This window comes from Stegodyphus dumicola, chromosome X2 (assembly GCF_044657685.1).
Source record: "Stegodyphus dumicola isolate Sdum_Otavi_A_Nest chromosome X2, ASM4465768v1".
Taxonomy (NCBI): Eukaryota; Metazoa; Arthropoda; class Arachnida; order Araneae; family Eresidae; genus Stegodyphus; species Stegodyphus dumicola.
The window spans coordinates 198,238,182-198,257,021 of record NC_140781.1 but is presented as its reverse complement, the minus strand read 5'-3'; the positions used below and the strand labels follow the sequence as shown (position 1 = coordinate 198,257,021).

Here is an 18,840-nt window from a genome sequence, read left to right as displayed (position 1 = left end):
AGTGATGGAGGAAACGAAAAGGAATGGACGTTTCTCAGATCGCACAAATTACCTGAAGACTGTAAAAGTATGAAAGTTTTGATCTGCTTGTTCATGTATTTATTTATTAAGCCTTCTTAAACGGATGCCTTTGCAAAGAAGAGATTAATTTTATAAGATAGAGCAACGTTAAAAACGTACCTCCTAGATTTATGCTTATGATTTTGGAAAATAAACATATGGGCAACTTAACTCTCAGATATTTTTATGAATGAAATACTACGGGAGAAACTAAATGCAAAATGGATTCTGTTCTAACTTTTCCCCATTTTCCCTTTTCTTCTTCTTCACGTTCTTTCAGTTCCATGAATTATTCATGGCCTGTAACTAGGAGCAAATCAATTCGTAACTAGGAACAAATTACTTAATATTCATTAATATTACACATGCAAGTATTTAACATACTCTAGTTAAAATCATTTTGTTACCTTATCTAACTAGCACTAATTAGCTTAGCTAAGTCGATTATTCTTTTTTTTTTTCCTCAATTTACAACTCTTACTTTACATATTGCTATAATTCCATTTTGTTCAATTTTGATATTTATTCTTCGTTAAGGAGTTCTATGAACAGCACTTTATATATTTCTCAGCTTTCTTGGCTAATTATTATTACTTATGACTGACTGTCGTATTTTGAATTTGATTAAAAGCCACTAAATATCAAAGAAAATAACAAACTGGTTTAACTGAAGTATTAACAAGCATAGAGAGAAACATTAAATGTAATATATTAAAATGTGATTTTTCATATTTAATGTACCTTCAATATCTTTTCTATTTTTGTTTAACCTATAATGTATTTCCTCCCTTCTTTATTTAATAATTTACATTTATCGTGCTTGCTATTACCTTAAATACGAACATACTTTATTACTGTGCCTTTTATGTATTAATGATACCAGCAATGTAGTTATTAGGAACGGATTCCATAAAGACATTTGTTATTAAGTTGAATACTATGTATTACACACTTAAATTTTTTAAAATAGCCCCAATTTAAACTTTGAATGCAATAACCTAATACATTCTGTATAAGGCGCACTGAAGTCCGTCTGATTTGATAGTTATGTTTTACAGTTACTTTGAGGAATAATCATGGTGTTTGTAACACTGAGTTCTAAGCTAAATTTGCATTATATTACATGCCTTATAGATGTATTACATATGTTTGTTTAACTTAACGATTTGCTATGCTAATTAATAAAAGGCAGTGCTATTATGATATGCTTAATATTACATTTTTATAAGTAAAAGCTAATAATTTTACAACATTTGCTCTGAACAATTTTTTTTAAGATCTCGGTCAATACTTGATCAAATGAAGAGAAGTAATATGTTCAATTTCCTACGGCGTCTAAAAAATTTTCACATTTAAAAATCTTTAAACCATAGGAAATCTTCTGATTATATGTATATACATATTTTCTATCTATCCCAAGGTTTTCGGGATGGTATTATTTCAAAAGATATAGCATCGAAACGATAACTGCGCTTTCAAAATTAATATTTATCGATTATATTGTAAAGACTAATTTAGTTTTAAGGCAATCTTTTTTTTTTTTTTTTTTTTTTTTTTTTTTTTTTTTTTTTATTTATTTACTTACTTACCTATCTTGCTTCCTTTTCGTTTCCTGCCAGAATGTTTCAGTTTCGCATGATACGCAAAGTAGTGTAGAAAGATATTACTATTTAAGCTGGTGTCTGAGTTACTTAAGACAGAGCGTGTTCTGTCGTTCGGCAATGCTGTTTCTCTGATTGAAGCTTGATATTTTACAGCTGTGCATATTAATTACCGGTTTGTGTACGTCGGTGGTAGGGCTTACAGTCAATTCGCGTTAGTGCAGCTTCCGCTGATTATTTAACTTAGTTTTAATTTTACATTTCTAGTTTGAATTGCAGCCAAAAGTATTGGCTACGTTTATAAGCACCAGGAGGGTCGTCTGTAAATCCTTTCTTGAGTTGAATAAAAGTGTCTTCCCTCCCTTATCACGGCTTGTCATTGATACAGTCTGAACTTAATTAATTTGTCGGTTCACAGTTCAAGTAAAGATCTAGCCAACAAAGTAAAGTTTATTTAGCTGGAATCTTAGTGTTATTAGATTTATCTTTTAGAAACTATTACATATGAATCAGCTAAGGAGTCATTTCGTAATCGTTTTAATTTTAGCTCCACTTCCTTTTCACTCCATGGTAGATCACTAGTAATCTATCAAAGATAATATTTCATAATGCATGGAAAATACCTACATTGATCTAACATTAAATTTGCTTTGCATGGCTGCCAGCTCTCCCGGTTTTTCATCTCATCTTCCGGTGTTCACTAAATCTCCCGGTTTTTAGATTTTAACCTTTATTTTAAGCGAATTGTTTCCAACAATAAATGTAATTTATTGAAATTAAATTATTCGAATTCCATTCCTTTACCTCTAATGATTTTCAGGATAATTTTTATAATTTTTCTAATAACTTTAATAATTTTTGTTCCTTAAAATTTACTTTATCTGAATTTATTTTTTCGTATTACATTTTATTAATCTTATTAAATTTTTCTTAATTAAATTTCATTTGATCTGAGTTGTCTTAATCCACTGTAGACAGTTGTAGATTTTGATATGAAGATTCAAGCAGTGTTTAATCAGTTTTGTATTTAATTTTGTTTACCTCGATTAACAATACATATGTAAATAAGTTTACCTACACAAATATTATGTACATTAATTTATTTTATTTTCATCTGGGATTTTCTTAGTATAAATGTGTAAGAAAATTACAAAATGAAATTAGTAAATGACATTAATAAAATATTCACGTAATGCTAATATATTTCATATCTGAATTTAATTACAAATAGTTCAGTAACTTAAGCCATGCATTATAAAATGAGTTTAGAGTTCTTTTGAAATGTCTTCGCCGCGCAGTGTTAACTACCCGTTTATTTCGCAAAAATTATCGATTTTTCAGATTTTAAAGTTGGCAGTTGTGGCATTAGAATGAATTTTTGTATTCAAAATCAGCAGAAAATTTTTCTATTGCATCAGTTTACAACTCAGTCTCTAAAAGTGACATTTTTAAATAAAACAATCAATCGTTTATTATTATAAATCAGCTTTTACAAAATACCTAATTTTTGCCTGAAAAAATATAGAATTTTCACTATGTTTGGTATGTTACCATTTGAAAACTAACTGTATTTCTATCTCCTCGAGTTAAAAATGTTAATGAACTTCAACAAAAAGTTTTATAGAAATTATTTTTATAAAAATTGTTTGTGTCATGATACTGCTCACAGAATCCGTACCTTTTTTATCCATTGTTTCATGGTCTACCAGTTGCCGAGCGGTAAAGTCCCTGGACACTGGTACTTCCGACTTGGCTTCAATTCCAGGGAAACGGGTGGATTGCATGAGCGTTTTCGTATTTTCCTCATGTGTTACGTGTATACGAGTCAGTTTCTCTTAGCAAATCCTCCACGAAATTATACCTTCCCTTGAGCAAATATCACTAGGGTGCTTTGCAGCAATCTCAATAAACCAAACCATTACTAAGGCTTATCGTGCTATCTTTTTATACTGTCATTATGCTTCGCTCAGTGATTCGATTTGCATGGATAATATTTTGTAAAATCTTATTTGGCAACAATTACCAATAGGCCCACAGCACAATTAGCACGAAGGTTTTTCCTAACGTATTATTTGAAATAACGCTTAGATTCATTTACAGCGTGAGTTATAAACAAAAAGCTGTCATGTTTACAACGTAAGCTATAAAAACAGAAGAAAATGCCTTATTTTACATAATATATTTATTAATACGAATTAAGTGATAGATAAAAAGTCAAGTTTTTTCAGTGAAATAACAGCTCATGTCCTATCATGAATCCTTGTCCATCATGATAATAATTTCACTTTTATGCCTAATATGGGTGCTGTATTTTACTGAGCTTATGAAGCTATTTATAATAAATGTGTAACCTTTGCTTCTTAAATTCCATCGACAGTGATTTTCTGACTAGAAATGCCACTTTGGATAAAAAAGACTTATTTCTCAAACCTGGTCAGTAATACCCTTTTTTAACCCAATTTCTAGGTAAAGATCTAAATTACAACTAAAAGTTTTGTAGGAATTATAGACTAGAATTGGTACGAAACCTTTTGCACCTGAAAAACCTCATGGTCGTTTCACCACGAAGAGAACTCGTGTCCGTTTATATTATGAAATTGTTAATAAAAGACTTCAGAGGTTTAAAATCATTCAGTTATCTTCCAAATTATAATAGCGATGGATTTTTCAACAATATTGTTTCTTTAAATAATATTTCGATGTTTAAAACTAAGCAAAGAAAGCAACCCGATTCGGTTATCTTAGTTTTGGAAAAACTTTGGCCGAAAAAAGAAATTTTTTTCATCTGACGAAGATTATTTGTATCTGATCATCCTTAAAACTTATAATTTTAGCTCGGCCACTGGCGGGTTTACATAAAACCTAGATGAAGCTAAAAACTTTTTTTGCTTAATTTTAAATTTTACACAGGCGTGTTTCTTTTCTAATTTGAATATTTCGGTAACTGAGATCAAATGGATGTTTCCTTGTTCATGCATTGCTTCCGTGCAAAGATTTCATTGGCACTGGAAATGTCGACCTTCATAAAGGTTAATTAATATTCATGCTATTGTTATAATCAATAAACAGTTAATAATGCTATATATTATGCTATTATATGTAATATACGCTTTATATTAGATATAATATTCTGTAAGGTTACAGAATAGTTCTAATTCATGTACCTGTACATTATAAGCACGAAACTTTTACCCAAAAAATTAGTGAAAATAAGCATAAAAAATTAATAGAACAATAAAGATTACTTTGACGAAGCTCTCGTAAACGGGGGAAAGGCTTCCTTAAAAAGATCTTGAGCAATATTTCTTGTTTTCTTATATCATAGATTCACTTGGGAGCATTGTATATCCCTGTGTTTATTTTTTAGCTTTTACGAAGGGAAATGTTTCCTGGACACATATAAAATTTATTAATGTAATAAACTTAAATTGTGTTGATTCCATTTCTCCCCTCCCTGTGGTTTTTAGTATTTATTAATTAAATTTTATTTGATTTGAGTTATCTTAACTCTAGACACTTGTAGATGTTTTTATAAAAGCTCAACTAATGTTTAATCATTTAATATTTGTATTTACTTATGCTTTCCATCGATAAATCGTGCATTAATAAGTTTATGAACACAATGGTATGTACATAAATTAATTTTATTTTCAACGTATTAAACGTTCTTTGATATGTAAAAGCTTTTCTGCCTTACTCAGGATTTTCTCATTAAACAAAAAAATAATATAATTATACAAAAAACATAAAACAATGACTATGTATTTAATTACATAGTCACCATTTCATGTTCTTTGTATAATTTAAGCAGAATTATACAAAGAACATAAAATATACATCGGCATTATATAAGTAGTTCAGTAGCCTAAATCGTGCATTATAAAGTCAGCTTGGAGTTTCTTTGAAACAATGACGGCACGCTGAGGGTAAACCTTTCGGGAAGTTTAGATTCTTTCTAGTATTTCGTATTTTGAGGTTGGCAGCTATGCTACACACACACACACACACACACACACATATATATATATATATATTTGTAAAGCAAAATTCTAACTTTAATTTACAAATCTCTTTAAAGTTTCATTTTAATATGCCTATTTTCCCTTTGTTCCAAAAATAGATATTGCTTATAATCAACCTATCCAAACAGCGCTAACACAAGCCTTCAGGCAATAATTTTAAACCCTTAAAATTAATCAATTAAAAATAAATTGAACCCATGTCATTCCTAAACTAAGATTTCATCTCAAACACATCGCACCTACGTCTCCGCTTCGCTTCTGCCAACTTGCAACTTACAGCTTTCTTCAAAATTATATTTTAAAAATGTAACGGTACCTACTTTGTTCTTCAAAAAACAATCACATATCTGACAATTTATTCCAATGGCATATCTGCCAATGGGTGTAATCGGAAATAAAAAGGAATATTATTAATTCGCCATGTCTGTCTTCATCACGCATCTACATGACACCAACTTTTACGAAATTTTATGTAAACTTATAAAGTTTCATTTAAACTGTTAAGTCTTTCCTTAGACTGTTAATTTTGTGTATTTTGTATTTATAATGAGAATATTGATGTTTGCATAATTTCTTGTTAGTTTGTATTTCAGCTAACTTCGGTTCATAGAATTCTGAATTACAGTAATTCCTTTTTAGTTAACAATGAGTGTATATATATATATATATACACTCATTGTTAACTAATATATATATATATATGCGAATAATATTCAGTGTGGAAAAATGGATTAAAATGTTTTAATACTTTCACTTTTTCTACATATAAAGGATAACGGTTTAGTAGTCCTTTCAGATATTAAGTTAGAATATGAAAGACTAAGATGTCAAGATTTTTAAATCCTAGAAAAAAGCAATTAAATCAAATTTCGTAAAATTCTTTCTTTAGTAGTTTTTCTCTTTTCAGAGTCTAGCAATAGTATCTGAATTTGTTTTATTCATTTGCTGCTGAACTCGGGAAAGACATGCGGGTTGCTTGTGCGCGTTTGTTTTTCTTAATCGCTTATATTTATAGACAGCGGTCAGCAGAAAAATTGCTTTATTGTTGAGCACAGTCTGCTTGTCTTTGGAATGAAACTTGATGACAGGATAGTCTCTTCTAACTCATATAAAGAATACTGGAGAAATAAAGCAAAATTAAAAAAGAACGAAAATAACGGGAGTGGAAAAACTTGTTTAGCAGCGATTAGAAATTTTTGTAGTATGAACAAAGGCGTGTCGTAATGGCAATAAAAAAACAGTTTCAACCGAAACCAGATTCTCATTAGCTTGAAAGCGATTACTCACACTTTATGTCAGAATCGCAGCGAGGCTGTGTTGTGACATGTCAAAATCAGAAATGTCCTAAAAATATCCTAACGCAAAATTAATTTACACTTCGTGTATTACATGCCACACTGTTAGTCAATTGTTAAACTATAAGTAGAGATAAAAGCAAACCATAGCATATTAATACGAAGCATTCGTTAGGACTGTCACCTATAATTTGTGACGAACTGAATGGAATCCTTTTACACTTTTATTTCATAGTTTATTTCACAGTCATTTGTTAGCCTATATTTAATTTGAATTCAATTCGCTTCTGTAATAAATCTAGAATCAACACGTAGAACTTAAGTAACTGAGTCCGAACTGCCATCAAATGCCTCTAATATATGAATCCTGGATTCTTTTCTATTGACTTTGTAAATTAAAAAAAAATCAAGAGTTTAGTCTCTTTGAATTAAACGAATTCTTTCTGTTATAGCTTTTGCGAAGTGTTAAGATATAATTTTTTTGAAATTCAAGAGCCAGTTTCCATTTAGGCGCTGACGTCTAGTTAGTAGTGTTGTCTCCTCCAGGAAGAAAAACAAGTCTCTAATTGGTTTTGATCATTTATTGATTTAAAGTTTAATAAAATATATACTAAGATGCTTGTAGTCTTTTAATTAAGTATCATTGTCCTGTTATTTTCAGATTTAGCTTTGTCCATGTTTATTTAACATAGACATTAAAGCAAAGATACTTTTCTGTTTTGATGCACAATGCAGAGAAAAAAACTTTGTTTCTTTTTTCATTTAGCGATGGTTAATCGTTTTTTACACGCTTGACGGGTATAGCCCTAAGCCATTAGAAATAATTAAACAACAGCTCATCATATCCTAGGTAAGAATCTTGTCATTTGAAACAAACACAAGGTGATCCGCTTTATTTCTGTTTTTAGGTCATCCATTCAAAATCTTTCGAACGAAACCGAACGCTGTTTACCATTGCTTAATGCGCTAACCTTGCTTCTACTCAGTCGGCCATGAAATCTCGGTCAACCTTTCCTGGGATCTATGGAACTTTCTGTGAAGAAATTAATCAGTTGCAGCGAAAGTTAAGTACCGCAGAAAATAAAACAATGCCTAAACTTTTGTGTAAGAAAAAAAATTTTGATTTATTTCATACTTAAAGGTAAATTAGGATAAATTAATTGCAATTCAGTTAGGACTCCTTAGTTCATTGAGTTGCATTATATCTTACGAGAAACCCTGACATCTCGGTGCGAATGAAACTATTCATGTATAGATTAAAAGGACTGAGAAGATTAGTTGAAGAACTTAAAAAAATTAGTAAATCGCAGTCATCTCATCCGAAAAATAAATTGCATTAATATTCTGTAAAACAAAATGATTTTTCATTTATCTGCATTTCAAGCCCTCAGCATGATTATAAGAGTATCAAAAGTTTCTAATTATGTTACGCAAGTGATAAAGATAAAATATTCAATGTTCAAAATTGAACTTAATGTTAAAATAAAGTACTCCATACATTACATAGTTTTACTTAAAAGCAATGAAGATGTATTAAAATCTTAAATAAAAACGCAAATTAAAAGAGTGTTACGATTCATATTCTGGGATTTAAAAAAGGAAAATAAAATTACTAAAAGGAAATTTTTTTAAAAAAATGTCCACTACATTTCGTTTGAATGATCATTCATTCATTTAGTCTCCATTTTTGCAGAAACAAGTTTTAAGTTATTTAATCATACACAGGAAGGACTTAATATTTTCCAAAAATGTAATGAAAATGATGACCATTATATTACGAGTATAATAGCTAAAGCACTAGCAAAATTTCGGATATTTCTCCTGCAAATCTTAAGATGTGTGTTGCATTTAATTGAGAATTTAAAATGAAAAATATCTTAGCATATCGCTGCTGATATTAACCCTATTCAAGATTGTTAGCTTTTACATATTGCTTCACTCCTGAGCTCATCAAATGAAAATTTCATGACTTAAGCAAACCAACTAATAGAGTAAATAAAATTCGCTCGAAGGAATGAAGGATCATCTCCCTTTCAAATGGAAAGAAATCAAATCAACTAATTACGGCTAGAATAAAGCACTCGCAATAAATACAGAATAAAGCACTTCTTGGGTGTTCTCGTTTCCGAATACTTTTTCGGCATTTTTAGGAAATAAATCATTTTAATACCCCCTACCGGTAATGCAAATTTTATATGAGGCGACATCAACTCCACATCATTTCCGAAATATTTCACTCACTTTCTTTCGCTTGTACAGCTTCCTTCTTTTGATCTGACGTTCTTCTGATGACTATTGCTTACAAAAAATGAATCCCAAATCTTTTTACAGAAAATTTAGTCTGGTTCTTATACAGTAACAAAATACACCAGGTAATATGCATAAGAGCAGGAAGCCTAAACACGCGAAAAGCTACTGAAAAGATGTTGGAATCACCAGTCTTCAAAAGAAAAAATTATAGAAGCCATATATCAGCATATAAAATAGAATTCCGAAGCACGAAGCCGTATTCCAACAACCCATCGTCTAAATAAATATGAAACATTATCGTGCTAGTGTCAAATTTTACAGTGCAATGAAACTTCAGTTCGAAAATATCTGCAGGGAAGCAAAATAACTGTGCAATTTATAAAAACTATAGTGCAAAATAAACTTTGCTTTTAAGAATACTGAAAAACTTTTCTGTTTTCATTCAAGTTTTAAAAATTTAAGTACTAAATCAAACAAACTATTTAAATATCCATAAGTTTACACTGTCAGTTTAAAATTTATTTCCCAAATGCCATTTAGGCTTGCTTAATTATGCGTCAATATTAAATTTTGTCCAAGAATTGAAAAAAAAAACGCATTAAATCCCTATCGCTTTATTGCTACAATTATTATTATTATTTTGTTTTGAAATCTTCCTGTTGATAGATTATATTTGAAATTTTACTTGGCAACTCATTGAGAAAATTCAATCTATTCAGCATTCCCGTATTAGAATTCCGTTATATTAAAAAAAAAAAAAAAATCTGAAACTTTTATTACTATAAGGAATTTTTCCCTGCTTCTTAGCATACCTTCGTGGTGTAATGGCCAGCACGCTCGGCGCGTATTCGAGAGGTCCATGGTTCGAGTCCCGGCGAGGACATTGCTCATTTTTCACATCTCCTGCTTTAAAAAATACCTAATGTCATTATAACATTTTAAATATAAAATTATTTCAGTGTTTTTCCTGTAATTTCTAGTAGAAACATGAGAAATATTACTTTACATGCGAAACTAGAAATCTTTTAAAGTGAGCTTGAAATTTTCCTGTGTTTTGATTTGACATATTTAATCATGGCAAACGCACGGAGGCTATCTGCCTAAAAGGAGGGAGGGCTTTCTAAGAAAATTGGCTCATGTACACATTACACATGTGAAAAAGCACAAAAACACCTATGCAACCAGCCCTTTCGAACCCTGTACCAAACTACCAGTGTTCAGCGACTTTACCACTCGGTCTCAACATTCTTATCCAAGTATCATATAAAAATTCTTGATATTATAAAATTTTTTATAACATTTAATTTATGTTATTTATAAAATCCTTAGCTACTCAATCTACAGAAACAAATTCAACAAACTATAATTATTAATTAAATTAAAAATAAATTTAAAATATGTATATTTACTTGATAATACGAGTTATATAGCCCGGTTCGGGGTTCGTATCCTGAACGGGCTGGCTGCATGGGTGCTTTTGTGGTTTTCCGGAAGTTTAACGTGCATACCAGCCAGTTTCCCTTAGAAAGTCCTTCGTGAAGGCAACCCTCTCCTTAGGCGAAATAGATTTCGAATGCTATGCCATAATCAAATAGACTAAAACAATCTATTTAAAGCAGAAAGAAGGAAAAGAAAGCAAAAGGATGTCTCTGAAAAAATTATTATCTCCTCAGTAAAAAACACAACTGTAAGAAAGAAGTTCTTGTGAGAAGATAAAAGGAAAACAACTGTAAGAAAGAAGTTCTTGTGAGAGCATGTTTGCCTTTTGTGAAGTGATTTGAAGGAATTTACTGTTGTCTTTTGCGCTAGGAAAGTTACTGCATAGTTAAGCGTTTAGTTGGCGCTTTATTTTTCCTGAGCAATCAGGTCACGTGTGGCATTACGTTTTAGTGTATGTATGTTGTATTTTATGAACAAAATAGATTTTCATCCATTATGATGCAAATGTAAAAACAGTTTAATTGTCACTTCCTCAATTCGGTGTGTATGCAAAATACTTTTTCAGTATTTTAGATTTGTTAAGTTAAAAAAATATAAACTTTCGCCTTTTTTTTTAAATTAAAAGTGCACGGTTTTGAAAAATGCTTTTAAGATACATTTTACTTAATCTAAATTAAATTTTCTTACGAAAACACTATTTTTAATCCACTTAACCAACGATTAACTTTTCATAATCTCAACCATTTTAATCAATTTACTAAAAATTTTATGTATAGGATAAGTGATTTGAAAAAAATGCTGGGAGTATCAAAAGTTAAAGAAACGGTCATTGTAACTAAATCATAATGGAGTAACTTCTAATTTGTAGCGTTTGTGGAGAAAGTGTTGCAACAAAACCTAAAAATTCTTTTTGTTTCTCAAGCCACAATTTTCTGATATCTGACAAATTACTTCTTTGAAAAAGTCAATTTCTCCTACCTGAAAATTAACGCATTAATTCTTCAAAAACAACTATTTAAAACGGCCTTGAGATTTGTTTTCGCCGCTGCAATTTTTAAAAGGTAGCTAGCTTAATATACAGTAATTAACACGTCTCAAATTTTTAACTGACGTTTGTTACAATACTTGGCTTCCAAAAAAAAAAAAAAAAAAAAAAAAAATTAACACTCTCTTGTGTTAGATATTTATTTAAAGTAATTTTAATACTTTACGTGTGAGCACTTGAAGGTTACTTAAGAATTAGTTTTTTAAGCAAGTTTCAAATGGAGTCATTTGTATAGACCCAAAGTGCTGTTAGTCATTTTGCTAAGAGAAAAGAGAGCTATTAGTCTTAAAACTGCATTTAGCGTCGTTTTCATTTTCTGCGTTGATTCACTTTTCAAACTGTTGCCGCCAAATATTATCGCCATTTATTATATTTAAAGAAACTAAATAATGAAGAATCTACTTGAAAGCATGAAGGTTTCTCGCATTGTGAAAAAGCAATGGTACCTAGAGCCATCAAATTTTGAATAACGTAGTCCTCCAGCCGAGCATGGGCACTTGGAAGCCCGAATTTTCAATTTCGGATTTGTTTTATTATCTCTTTCAAATTTTGTGAAACTTTAACAAAATTTTGATTAACAAACTCCACGGTTTCAAAGCGAGCAATGGCAACAATGCACGAAAAAAGAAAGCATTTTTATCTCCAGCGCGCGAGACTGTGTATCGGAAATTCTGAAGATCTGCTGTTTAGCTGTTTTGAAATATTTTGTGATATTGTTGTTGAATTGGATTTTTTGTGGTTTAACTGCGAACATGATATTTAATAAAAGTAACACATAAAACGTTTAAAAAGACGCCCTTTTGGGCGTAATATAAAATCTGATGGCTTTCATATTTCTTGTTTTTACTTCTAAATGTAAATATTATGATTACTTGGTGTAAATATGTTATTAACAACCTTTAATTTTATATGTATAGATTTATTAGGCCGTGAGAAGGCATATTTATGCGAAATACGAAGATATATAACGATTTTAGTGAATTAGTCTCATAAAATTTGTTTAAAAAATAATTTTCAGTGAACGTTTCTGTAAAACAAGAAATAGAGATTTTACTTTTGTGTTAGATTTAAGCCGTGCAATGAAACAGAAATGAGCTTCAAGGTAATGCACAGGAAGGTGAGTGTTGATGGTAACTAAAGTTTTTCTCAAAAAGTCTTCCACGAAAGCACCTCTTGTTTGCTTTTCTATATTCTAACAATCGTTTTCATCTGCCACTGATCAAAATTCAGCTTGTAATTTTCTTGTACAAATACGTGAGCGCAGAGCAAAACAAGATTTGATGATGGTTCTCTGAAAAGATAGTTTGTCCTTCATCTTACATTTTAGGTATACGTGTAATATATTCATGATATATGTGCAAAGTACTGTTGGACAACAGAAGGAAAGCGGGGAAATATTTACGAATAATTTTCTTTCATCTTCATAGTCTCACAGCTCTGATTGTGCCTAGCTACCAAATGGCTAAGATCGTCCAACAAAAGTATAAGTTAGTTTCCTTTCAAGACTTCCGCGAATGTACGTTTTATGTAGATACAGCTCTCGAGCGATTTGCTATAACCGACTATTTGTAATTAAAAAAATTAAAGTTTGTTGAAATTTTTTAAAGATATTTTAAATTAAAGCAAATATACGTGTTTTAATGTTTTCAAGTTTAAGGATATGAGATATGAATTTTATAAGAATTATGAAATTTAACTTTTTATACGGTTCTTATATTTAGAAAAATTTTATAATCATAAAAAATAAAATATAAAATTTTTTACTTCCGTGACAAAAATTGATTATTATTATTATTATTATTATTATTATTTTGTATTTATTTGTACTATTTTGTTGACAATAATGTAAAGGGGCTTTGTCCCTGAAGGGCTAATGTTTTCGTTTTGCGATTTTGCGTTGAATCACTATAAATGTCCGTTTCACTTTTCAAACTGTTGCCACCAAAAGTCTTGCATTATATTTGAAGAAATTAAATAATGAAAAATCTGTATAAATGTATGTATATTTCTCGTATTGTGATAAAACAATGGTACATAGAGCCATCGCATTTTGAATGACGTCCTCCTCCTACGAATATGGGCATGTGGAAGAACAAATTTGGAATTTGTTTTATTATCGATTTCATATTTTGTAAAACTTCAACGAATTTTTGAGTAACAAACTCAACGATTTAAAAGCGAGCAATGGCAACACTCTATGGCAGGGGGGGAACCTCCAGCGGGCGCGGAACTGTGTATCGGAAATTCTAAAGATATGCTCCTTTTAAAATTATTTTGCCGCCGACTTTGCTACTGAAGGCTCAGGTGCGGTGCACGTTTTGTCAGGTTCCTGGGCTGATAAGCCTCATCCTGCGTATAATGCCGTAAGGAGTGACATGGCATCCCTAACATAACATGATGAAGTTCTTAACTGAGAATAATCTCGTGACAAGTATTGATGAGCCTTACGCATATACATATCTTCGAGTCAGCTACTTCCGATGCCTGGAGATGTTTCAAGCAATAACGTCATGGCAATAGTCATAATAACGCGTATCTTGGATGTTGCATGCTAATTGCTACTGAACTGAATTTTATGGTTTAAGTGCAAAGAACGTGATATTTAATAAATAAAGGTAACACACAAAACATTAAAAAAACGCCCCTTTGGACGTAATTTAAAATCTGAAACATTTCAAACTTTTTTTACACCAATTTTATTTAATTTCAAAATTTGAAATATTTGACTTACTTCTCAACTCGCTGTGAAGCGTCGGTTAATAAATTAGAGTACTTCGAAGTGGATTTTTCATGGAATTCTATTCTTTTGTTACTTACTAGTTTTGTTAAAAGGGATATGCTGAAAGAATTTTCATGCAAATAATTTATATAAGTTTTCAAAAGCTAAAATTACGTTATTAATACCGTCGTGCAAGTTTCAATACTTTAGAAGCATTATTTACCAATCACACAAAACTTCTGTAAAGTAAAAATATTTCAAATATTTATTTTCAGCTTATGTCGATGCTGTAGCCTGACATGTTTTCTAGAACCCGAATTCTACAAGATCCTGTGTATAACATCTCTTTTGAAAAAGTATATTTTTCACAACAATCCGCGTAAATATGTCCAGCATTTAGTCTATTAAAATAATCAGCAATTTTCTAAACTGAATTTATTTTTAACTGCTTACAGATGCAAATATTTCGCCCTTCAATCTGCTTACGAGCCCTAAATATGATTTCTAATTTTATAAGAAAGTATCTAGTAAAGTTTTTACCGTATGTGAGTCAAACTTGTATTTTATTTTTCATAAAGAGCATAAAATTTTCGTAAATATAAAATGTAGGGTTTCTATTGTAACTGGAGGCTAGATATTAATATGCCCTACAGAACCTATTAGATAAACAGCGAGCTATCGCTGCATCTTGAACAATTCACAAAGTGCGGAAGAAAATTAAACTTTTTTGTTTAAAATAACAAAGCACAATTTCTGCTACAGAAGTAACTAATATTACTTGTGGATATTTAAATTAACATAACAGATAATTAAATTCAAACGTTGATAATGTATTATTATTATTCATTAACATAAGATACCTTACAAAGTATAGGAACAGTGGGATCGTATGAAAATTAAATTTCGTAGTTTTTAGAGGAAAAAAAAAAATTTTTTTTGAAAAACTACTTGAACTTTACGCTTGAAAGACTAGTCGAATTTCACAATTTACTTGCAAACATTTGTAAAATCCTTATTTCTTCCGGAAATGGAGTGTAATTTGGCATTCCGGCACTGCTTAATTTACTCAGCTTCTGAGGACTAATTTAATTAGAAAAATCCTTTGCTCTCATTCCTGTTTTTTTGGAATGGGCTGTAACTCATGTGAGATTGTGACCACAGAAACTATGCACACAAGCATAACTTTGACATATTTCGCAAGTGCTATTTTGTTGACAATAAAGTGAAACAGTTGTCTGAATTACGAGTTAAAAGCTGCAGATTTTAGTCCTTAACAAACTAACCTCTCAAGACGGACCCTCCTTTCCTCTTATTATTCCATTTTTAGGGCATTAGGTACCCCAAGTGAGTAGACTTTTAGGAACTAAGAATGTGAAATTTAAGAGACTTTTAAATTTGAGATAATTTTAAGGATAAAACAAAACCAGTTTCAAAACAAATCTAATACAGAAGCAGCACCTCAATAAAATACAGGAGTAAGGGGAGGCTTGATACTGATGTGACCAAATATACATATAATCCTAAAGTATGCTTAGGTATTTAATTGTAAGACAACAGAAAGTAAAATTTAATAAAAGCACTGACAGCAGTACTAAATTATCTGCATATGGAGCGTACTATTTTGTTGACAATAATGTAAAACAATTGTCTGAATTGCGAGTTAAAAGTTGCAGATTTTAGTCCTCTACAAACTAACCTCTCAAGATGGACTCTGCTTTCCTCTTAATATTTCATTTTTACGGAATTAGGTACCCCACGAAAGTACTACGAAACAATAGAATTCTGAAAGGATGACATCCCCGATTCTAAATAATTTGCATCATAAAACTGGAGTGAAATAAATTTGTTTATATGTTGAGTTATTATTATTATTAATTATATCTTGTAATAATCGATTTACTCATCCTATGAGTATACTAAAAAAAGACTGAAAATTTGGAATCGTTCTTTTTACGGAGAAAAATATTCTTTCAAATAACTCGTTTTATCGGATTAAACTTTAAAATTATCTGACACCCCAAATTTAGTAAATCATTATTGTTTAAGTAAAACTACTACAGTGTTAACTCGTGTAATAGTCGCAGTTTTTTTTGCCAGATTTTATTGTGAAAGGCTAGGTGCGACTATTATGCATGGAAATCTACTACTCAATATTGTACACTTTTGACAGTTTTCTCTCCTTTAAAATGAGGGCGCGACTATTACGCGAATAAACACGGTAGATATGTCGCAAATTAATCCTCATGTGACAATTTCGATGAGTGTGCAACTAATTGGAAAAGAAGGAACTAATACTTTATAAAATCTTATGTGCTTTGATAATTTTTTTCCAGGTATATCTGAAATTATAGGAACCATTCTCTAGTCATACTCAAGTGGTGGACAATTTGAAAACGGCGTTTCAAAATTGCCGTTTTATGAAACACACAACGAAAACCGTCTGTATGAATCAGGCAGTTGACTAACTAGTTGTGGCCACCTACACTAGCTCGTGATTGTTGACGTCACGACCTTGTTCTCGATTAGGTTTGGCGATTTCAAGAACTTTTTTCCTACCTGCCTGGCTACGCCCACTGTATGCCGCGTTTCCTACCCTTTGTGTTCGGCGAAGAGTAGAAATTACTAAAAAAGCTTCAGATAAGACGCCAGATAATGGAGTTCTACGAAATTACCTGATGAAGCTGTCTGTTCGGTTTCAGGATGAAACTCATGTAGGCTAGCGTAAAACAAACGGAAATTCTTCGGATCTTTGCTGCATTAGTAATAGGGTTTAGAGAAACAAGAAATAAAGATTTGGATATTGGAAATCACTTTTCAAACATAGAGACGGTTACCTTAAAATTCTTTAATAGATAGTTATGATTTATATCAGCACTTCTTTTACTTTTTTCAGTCGCAACGCCTTTTTATCATTGAGTTTTTTTTTTCGCGTAATTTTTTTTTTCAAACGTAAAGTATTAAATTTTTCTTCTAAATTTAAGCTGCCTGTTATTGATTAACAGAGATATTTAAAAGCAATAAACGCAGTTCTTCATCTATACTATTAATTATTAGTTAGATAGATCAGTGAAATGACTCCAATAAGATTCGTTAAAAATAATTTCTTTTTTGTAACAATTACTTTAGGCCGCTAGTTTGATCAAATGACAATAACTTTGTTATTTGATGTAATTTCTTTAAAGTCATATGAAGGAAGTTTAAAATTTATCTATCGAATTGAATTTTCGCATCCCTAAAACTTCAATTTGCGACTCCGTTTAGGATCGCGACCCGAAACTCTTATATAATACTAAGTTCTTATCTGTTGATTTACAATGTAATCAAAAGTTATTGTCATTTGATTAGACGAGTCACTCAAAATCATTATTACAAAAAAGAAGAAAAAAACAATGATTTTAATGAATCCTGTTCGTGTCATTTCACTGATCCAACTAATAATTAATAATAAAACAGATGGAGAACTGCGTTTATTGCTTTTAAATCCCCCTGTTAATCAATAGCAGGCAGATTAAATTTAGAAGAAAAATTTAATACTTTGCGTTTTTCCGAATATCAAGATACTGACCGGGAAAAGATAAAAATATTCTGTTTCGGACAGTTTCAGTACGTTTCTTTTAAACGGCCAAGTTTTCTGATTAAATTTGAAACATAAATATCTTACACTTTTCCGATTGGCAACATATTCCATTCAAAGTTTAAAGTTCGTTGATCAAAATTTTTGCACAAAATTTAAAATAAATAAAAGCAAATTCAAAATTTCGGACTTTGAGATGCATATGTTCAGCTAGAGGAATGAATATATGTGCTCAAAATCTGGGGGATTTAGGCCGTATTCCCCCAATGCGAGGAACGTATTTATATTGCATATCTATCTTCACACATACCCCCCCCCAGACGGTATAGTGGTTAGGAAAGCCTACTGCGGTGCCGAAGCGCCCAGGCTCGAATCCCGGAGAAGACATAGTTGTAACTGTTCTTTCCTTCATAGGAGGCAACGGATGTTTATAAATGTATAGTGTCTTTATGCATGGGAGTATTCCAAATATATGGCGAGCCGAAAGTCCTCTCGGGTAGTAGAGGAGAGTGTTGGGAGACCCCCTGGGCCATCTCCTGGGTGCTGCCTTTCAAAATTGGGGTGGAAGTAGAAGTCTAATCTCCTTGAGGCTCTGGCAACCAATATTTAATGAAATATGGGCTCAACAACAAAATACATACATAGAGAATCTTCATTAATTAATAATACAGATTTATGAATTATCATTTTTACTGAAGGTGGATACATACTTCTGTTATATATACAGCCAAAACGCAAAATAAATAAATCATGCCTTGAAATCTCATATATCAAGAAACAAAACAAAATTCTTCTTCTAATTTTTAAATAGTTGTTCGTATTATATGTTATGAA

General features: G+C 30.9%; 1 long non-coding RNA gene across 2 annotated transcripts in view; it reads left to right on the top strand.

Moving 5' to 3' along the window:
* The window catches only part of LOC118203743 (uncharacterized), a 48,725-nt gene that overhangs the window by 5,012 nt on the left and 24,873 nt on the right, over nucleotides 1-18,840 (top strand). The gene's annotated exons all lie outside the window — the stretch shown is intronic.